Source organism: Carassius auratus, chromosome 41, assembly GCF_003368295.1.
Source record: "Carassius auratus strain Wakin chromosome 41, ASM336829v1, whole genome shotgun sequence".
NCBI lineage: Eukaryota > Metazoa > Chordata > Actinopteri > Cypriniformes > Cyprinidae > Carassius > Carassius auratus.
The window spans coordinates 17,624,948-17,631,529 of NC_039283.1; the positions used below are offsets into that span (position 1 = coordinate 17,624,948).

General features: G+C 37.5%; 1 long non-coding RNA gene across 1 annotated transcript; it reads left to right on the plus strand.

The window, feature by feature from the left end:
- Window positions 1-4,510: 4,510 nt before the first annotated feature.
- LOC113059119 (uncharacterized) lies at window positions 4,511-6,372 on the plus strand. Its single transcript, XR_003278062.1, has 3 exons — window positions 4,511-4,565; window positions 4,849-4,917; window positions 6,289-6,372. It is a non-coding gene; the product is annotated as an uncharacterized LOC113059119 (long non-coding RNA).
- Window positions 6,373-6,582: the final 210 nt, after the last annotated feature.

Genomic DNA, 6,582 nt, shown 5'->3' on the forward strand with positions numbered 1-6,582 from the left:
ATACAAATGATACATTAGGACTTGCGTTTACTGACCTAATAAACTCCTTTGGAGTCAAGCAAAATGTCACCGGGCCCACTCATCGTTTTAATCATACACTAGATTTAATTATATCGCATGGAATCGATCTTACTGCTATAGATATTGTACCTCAAAGTGATGATATTACAGACCATTTCCTCGTATCGTGCATGCTGCGTATAACTGATATTAACTATATGTCGCAGCGATACCGTCTGGGCAGAACTATTGTTCCAGCCACCAAAGACAGATTCGCAAATAACCTGCCTGATCTATCTCAACTGCTATTTGTACCCAAAAATACACATGAATTAGACAAAATTACTGACAACATGGGCACTATTTTCTCTAATACATTAGAAGCTGTTGCCCCAATCAAATTGAAAAAAGTTAGAGAAAAACGTACTGTACCATGGTATAACAGTAATACTCACTCTCTCAAGAAAGTAACTCGTAGTCTTGAACGCAAATGGAGAAAAACTAACTTAGAAGTTTTTAGAATTGCATGGAAAAACAGTATGTCCAGCTATAGACAGGCTCTAAAAACTGCTAGGGCAGAGCATATACACAAACTCATTGAAAATAACCAAAACAATCCAAGGTTTTTATTTAACACAGTGGCTAAGTTAACAAATTACCAGATGCCACCTGATTCAAATATTCCACCAACGTTAAATAGTAATGACTTTATGAATTTCTTCACTGATAAAATAGATAACATTAGAAATACAATAGCGAATGTAGATTCTACAGCATCTAACACTTCAGTTTCATCCATCGCACCCAAACATAAACTGCAGTGCTTTACAACCATAGGACAGGAGGAGCTAAATAAACTTATCACTGTATCTAAACCAACAACATGTTTATTAGATCCTGTACCCACTAAATTACTGAAAGAGCTGTTACCTGTAGCCGAAGAACCGCTTCTCAATATCATTAACTCGTCGTTATCTTTAGGACACGTCCCAAAACCATTCAAGCTGGCGGTTATCAAGCCTCTTATTAAGAAACCAAAACTAGATCCTAGTGTACTGGCAAATTATAGGCCTATTTCAAATCTTCCATTTATGTCTAAAATTTTAGAAAAAGTTGTGTCTGCTCAATTGAGCACCTTCCTGCATAAAAATGATCTGTATGAAGAATTTCAGTCAGGTTTTAGGCCCCACCATAGCACAGAAACTGCACTTGTTAAAATTACAAATGACCTGCTCCTTGCGTCAGACAAAGGCTGCATCTCATTTCTAGTCTTACTTGATCTTAGTGCTGCGTTCAACACCATAGATCATGACATACTCATAGATCGATTACAAAACTATACAGGTATTCAAGGGCAGGCTCTAAGATGGTTTAGATCCTACCTGTCCGATCGCTACCATTTTGTTTACTTAAATGGGGAGTCATCTCATTTATCATCAGTAAAATATGGAGTGCCACAAGGATCCGTCCTAGGTCCCCTTCTATTTTCAATATACATGTTGCCCCTTGGTAATATTATTAGAAAATACGGAATTAGCTTCCACTGTTATGCTGATGATACTCAGCTATATATATCAACGAGACCAGATGAAACTTCCCAATTATCTAAGCTAACAGATTGTGTTAAAAATGTAAAAGATTGGATGACAAAGAATTTTCTCCAATTAAATTCGGATAAGACGGAGATATTAATTATTGGACCAAAAAACACTACACAGAATCTTGTAGATTACAATCTGCAACTAGACGGATGTACTGTAACTTCCTCTACAGTCAGAAATCTGGGTGTTATATTAGACAGCAATTTGTCTTTTGAAAATCATATTTCCAATGTTACAAAAATTGCATTCTTCCATCTTAGAAACATTGCCAAGCTACGAAACATGTTATCTGTTTCTGATGCAGAAAAGCTAGTTCATGCATTCATGACCTCTAGACTGGACTATTGTAATGCACTTCTAGGTGGTTGTCCTGCTTCTTCAATAAACAAGCTACAGGTCGTCCAAAATGCAGCAGCGAGAGTCCTTACGAGGTCAAGAAAATATGATCATATTACCCCAATTTTACAGTCTCTGCACTGGCTACCTATTAAGTTCCGCATCAGTTACAAATTATCATTACTTACCTATAAGGCCCTAAATGGTTTAGCTCCAGCGTACCTAACTAGCCTTCTACCACGTTACAACCCATCACGCACCCTAAGGTCACAAAACGCTGGACTTTTGGTAGTTCCTAGGATAGCAAAGTCCACTAAAGGAGGTAGAGCCTTCTCACATTTGGCTCCCAAACTCTGGAATAGCCTTCCTGATAATGTTCGGGGTTCAGACACACTCTCTCTGTTTAAATCTAGATTAAAAACACATCTCTTTCGCCAAGCATTCGAATAATGTATCTTTTTAATTGTGAGTGTAGTTGCATCTGATCAAAGGTGCATTTTTATTCATTAGCTTGGGTTAAACTAATTTTACTTTGTTGGATCAGCAGCTATGCTAATGATGTCTGTATTTTGTTTCTATGTTTTGCCACGGGATTCACATCCCGTGGTAACTAGGATTTACACAAGCTCCAGTCTGGATCCAGAACACCTGAGAAGAGATGATGCTGACCCTCAGAGGACCTCAGATGATGCTAACCCTGAATGAACAAACAGAACTAACAATTATTCCTAAATGTGTGACTTAATCATATAATAACTTAATTAATAATATTGATAGTTCATCGTCTAGCTGACTACGTCTTGTATTATTATTATTTTTTAGTTTTTCTAAAATCCTGTCAAATGTGCACAAACTACTAGCTACTACTAAATATTGTAGAAACATAATTTTCTGTAAAGTTGCTTTGTAACGATTTGTTTTGTAAAAAGCGCTATACAAATAAACTTGAATTGAATTGAATTGAATTGCCAGTGCTTTAAGTGGGCCAGTAGCACCGGTACTACTCAGTACCGCCACTTCCAAATATAGCTCTTGAGCGTACCGCAACCTCTCCTTGCGCCCAGAACGTGCTTGTAGCATACCGGTACGCTCATTTGGACATCTGTTTTAATAGAGGTTTTAATCTTTTACCTGCACTGCCGATTTTCAGAGCGCCCTTCACAATGCAAGCTTCCTAATTCATCCCACCCAGAGCAGAAACTACATTACCCATTCACCCTTAAGTTATACAAGTGAATAGCGCATGTGTCGCTTTTCCCACTGTTAAGGGTCAACAACTCAACGTGGCCGGAGAAGGTGTGTGAAACTCGTTGTGAGTTATACTAAAGCAAAATCTTGAGTATTTATTGTCTGATAAACATTAAAAACTGTCTGCGGAGGTTGAGTCGTCCTGCAGCCCCCGCTGGCTGTTCATTGGCTGCAGCATCTTTTTTCTAAGTTCTAAAAAAATACCGTAGACGGCAAGGCACAAATTTAGATATTCATTTATCTAATTAATCTATAGCCTATGCACAAAGACAATATGATCTTTTTGTTCCCTTTTGTTTTAAAGCTTGATGAAGAGAGAGAGCGCAAGTTGCTGCAGCTGAGGAGGACAGTGATGCACGGGTACAGGAGTGATTGACAGTTCGCGGCACTGTGTACAAAAAATACTTCGTTTAAGCTTATTAACGTTAGCGTTACAGAAAGGTCTGATTTACGCACTGTTACAGTCATTGTTTTTTTTTTTTTTTTTTTAAACAATGACCTTTGAGTTCATGATTTTAATGTTGCTGTTTCTTGTGGCAGACTAAATGAAGAGTAATGTTTCTTGTGGCAGAATGAAGAGTAATCCGGCAGAGTTTTATACTGAAACTTTCCGTCTAAAAGTCCTTCCTTGGTCTTATCCATATTTCTTTGCACGTTGAACACACATAGGCCACAACTGGAAATAAAAAAACTGCAACCGCGTTAATTGAGTTATTTTTTTTTAAAGCGTTAAATATTTCAAATTAATCGAATGCGTTAACGCGCTAATTTTGACAGCACTAATTCATATACATTGATAGCCGTGATTACACATTAATAGCGAGCTGACTTGCGCTCAAACAGATGGTACTCATGCAGATACAGACACATTCAACATAAAACACACTCACACATATATGAAAATTGTTGAAAAATAAAACAAACAAAGAAAAAGTTCTGCCTCCATCAGCTGACAGGTGCGTCAGAGCGCGCGTCACGAGCCGTCACGCAAGAGCACCAGAATTCAAATAAACTACCTTCCGCCTTTCTTTCACTTTTTTTTTTTTTTTTTTTTTTTTGGATCTTCTCATTCTGTTTGTGACGCTGTACTCTGCAAAACCATGCCGTGTTTACTACCAAGATGCCTCTGAACCTCTGATTGACCCTGTGTATGGCCATGACAGGTAAAATGCATGATGGGAGTTCAGGTTCTTAGCTTTATATTTGATTGTGTTCTAGTTGGATGTTATTCTGATAGATTTATCTATAATGTATTATAAACTAATTGAATGCTGACTGTTTTGTGTTAACCTTTATATTTCTTTCCACCTTTTAGTCAAAGTCTAATCAACCTTGTGGTGTCTAACGTGTGGGATGGTGATAGAGAATGTCCTGGAATGAGTATGTTTTATATTTTTACTGAATAGTCATGTGTTGACATGCTGTTAAATTGAAATAACTCTTGAGTTACAGTAGTTCACAGTTGTCCTGGATTTGCAGACCACTTGATGGCAGCATTATCTACTGTTTTGCTCAAGCTTTAGTACACGTTAAAAAATATTGCTGAGAAAATGCTAATGTCTTTAGGTTTCAAAGAGTGTTTTTTTCTTCGTCAGTTTATTTTTGTACAGTTAATAGAGGAGTCTAAATAATCTTTGTTTGTTGTTTTTTTTTCTCTCTATAGCTTTGTGGCATTCACTAACAGGCCTCTGTTGGCTTCCTCACACTAATGGAATCACTGCGCTATTGCAAGGTGGGTGTCTACTCCTAAGCACCCTCACAGGAGCTTACAATACTGTAAATAGATTTATAATTTTTGTGGTATAGATGGTGTACCCACTGTCTGCAGTGTTGATAAATCTGCAATCCAATTTTGGCAAGTTTGACTTGAATGTTGCAGAGTGTCCAGATGCCAAAGCTAACAGTTTCTTCGTGGTTTTGCTGGTCTCCAGCTGTACATCTCACAGAGAATTTGAGGAATTGAATGCAACATAATAATCTACTGAAATATTGACTGCGTTGAACAGAACGGTGTCAGTCATCACTTTTTTTGGTTCTTGTAGAGTGTTTGTGATAAGGGAACAAACATTTACTTGGCTTGTTCTCACACGTAAAACAATTATGTAATTTCTTTGTAGTTCAAGGAGAATTCTGTGCTCTGTTTATTTATCTTTTTTCCCTTTTTGTTCATGTCCTTTCTTTTTCTTTCTCTTCTGTTTAACATATTTTAGCGAAGCATCATTTCCCAGCATGCCTCACTCATTTCACATCATTTCCTAAAAGAATGCCATCTACCATGTTTCAAGGGAGACTTAATATAAATTGAAGATCACCCCAGCGCAGTGTGCTGAAGTGGTTACTGTTCTCTAATTTGGATCGGTGTGTCTTCCACGAAATAAAGGTTTTTGTTATTTTTTCAAACATGTTAGTACAGTATAGCAGGGAAACAACCCACAGCTGATATTCCTTTAATATTTTGAGCAATGAAGATTAACAATATTTCTGAAACAATCAAGTATTTAGAGATTCTCTAATTTTGATCTCCACTGTATGTCCACAGTAACATCTTAACATTCATCTTGCGCCTGCACTGTTGTACTTGGACTGTCCACGCACAGCCCAATTTTTGCATCCGCGGATAGTCTGCATCAATAGCAGACTCTTCTGCATTTTGCAGAACATTGACGGCCGAAGTTACTTTAAATGCAATGGCTGAAAATGCATTAACCTTTATTTTCTTGACAGTAGTCATTTAAAATTGTTGATTGAAATGAACTGATTCTGTACATTTTACCACAAGACCATTTAAATGGGCTCTGGGGTCATATATAGCCAGGAGTTGATGTTCCCCACACCTAATGTAGAACATGTTTCAATGTTCACATAATACAATCAACCATTTATAATTATAGTCAACATTTTAGAGTTTGGGTATAAAATGGCTTCAAAACATTTTCATAAGCTGAATGATTGAATAGTTGGCAGTTCCTATAAGTATTACCAATCATCTTATCACAGTGAATCAACCTGTTTGTGATGGTTCTGGAATGTGGCTGGCCAGGCCGTCATGGCAGTGGTATGGAGATTGGCGCTCAACTGCTGTTTTGTTTTTCTGCTTTTAAAGGTTGGCGCGTTTCTCAAATCCCCAAAGTTCCCTATATGGATCCTTGGCAGCGAGACTCATCTCTCAGTATTCTTCACTAAGGTGAGTTAAATAAGTACCTTTCTTCCTTCCTTCACTCTTCTACTCTCTGTTTCTTATTTGCTTTTATTTTATTTCGTTATTGAGTAAAGAATAAAAAAGCCAAGAATGTGCTAGCAGATAGATTTAGTGCTTTTGACATCCTTTGGAAGAGAAAAAAGGACAAAGAGAGGGGCAGTATGGGTTGGATGATGAGAGGCAGAAAGGTTTTTGGAC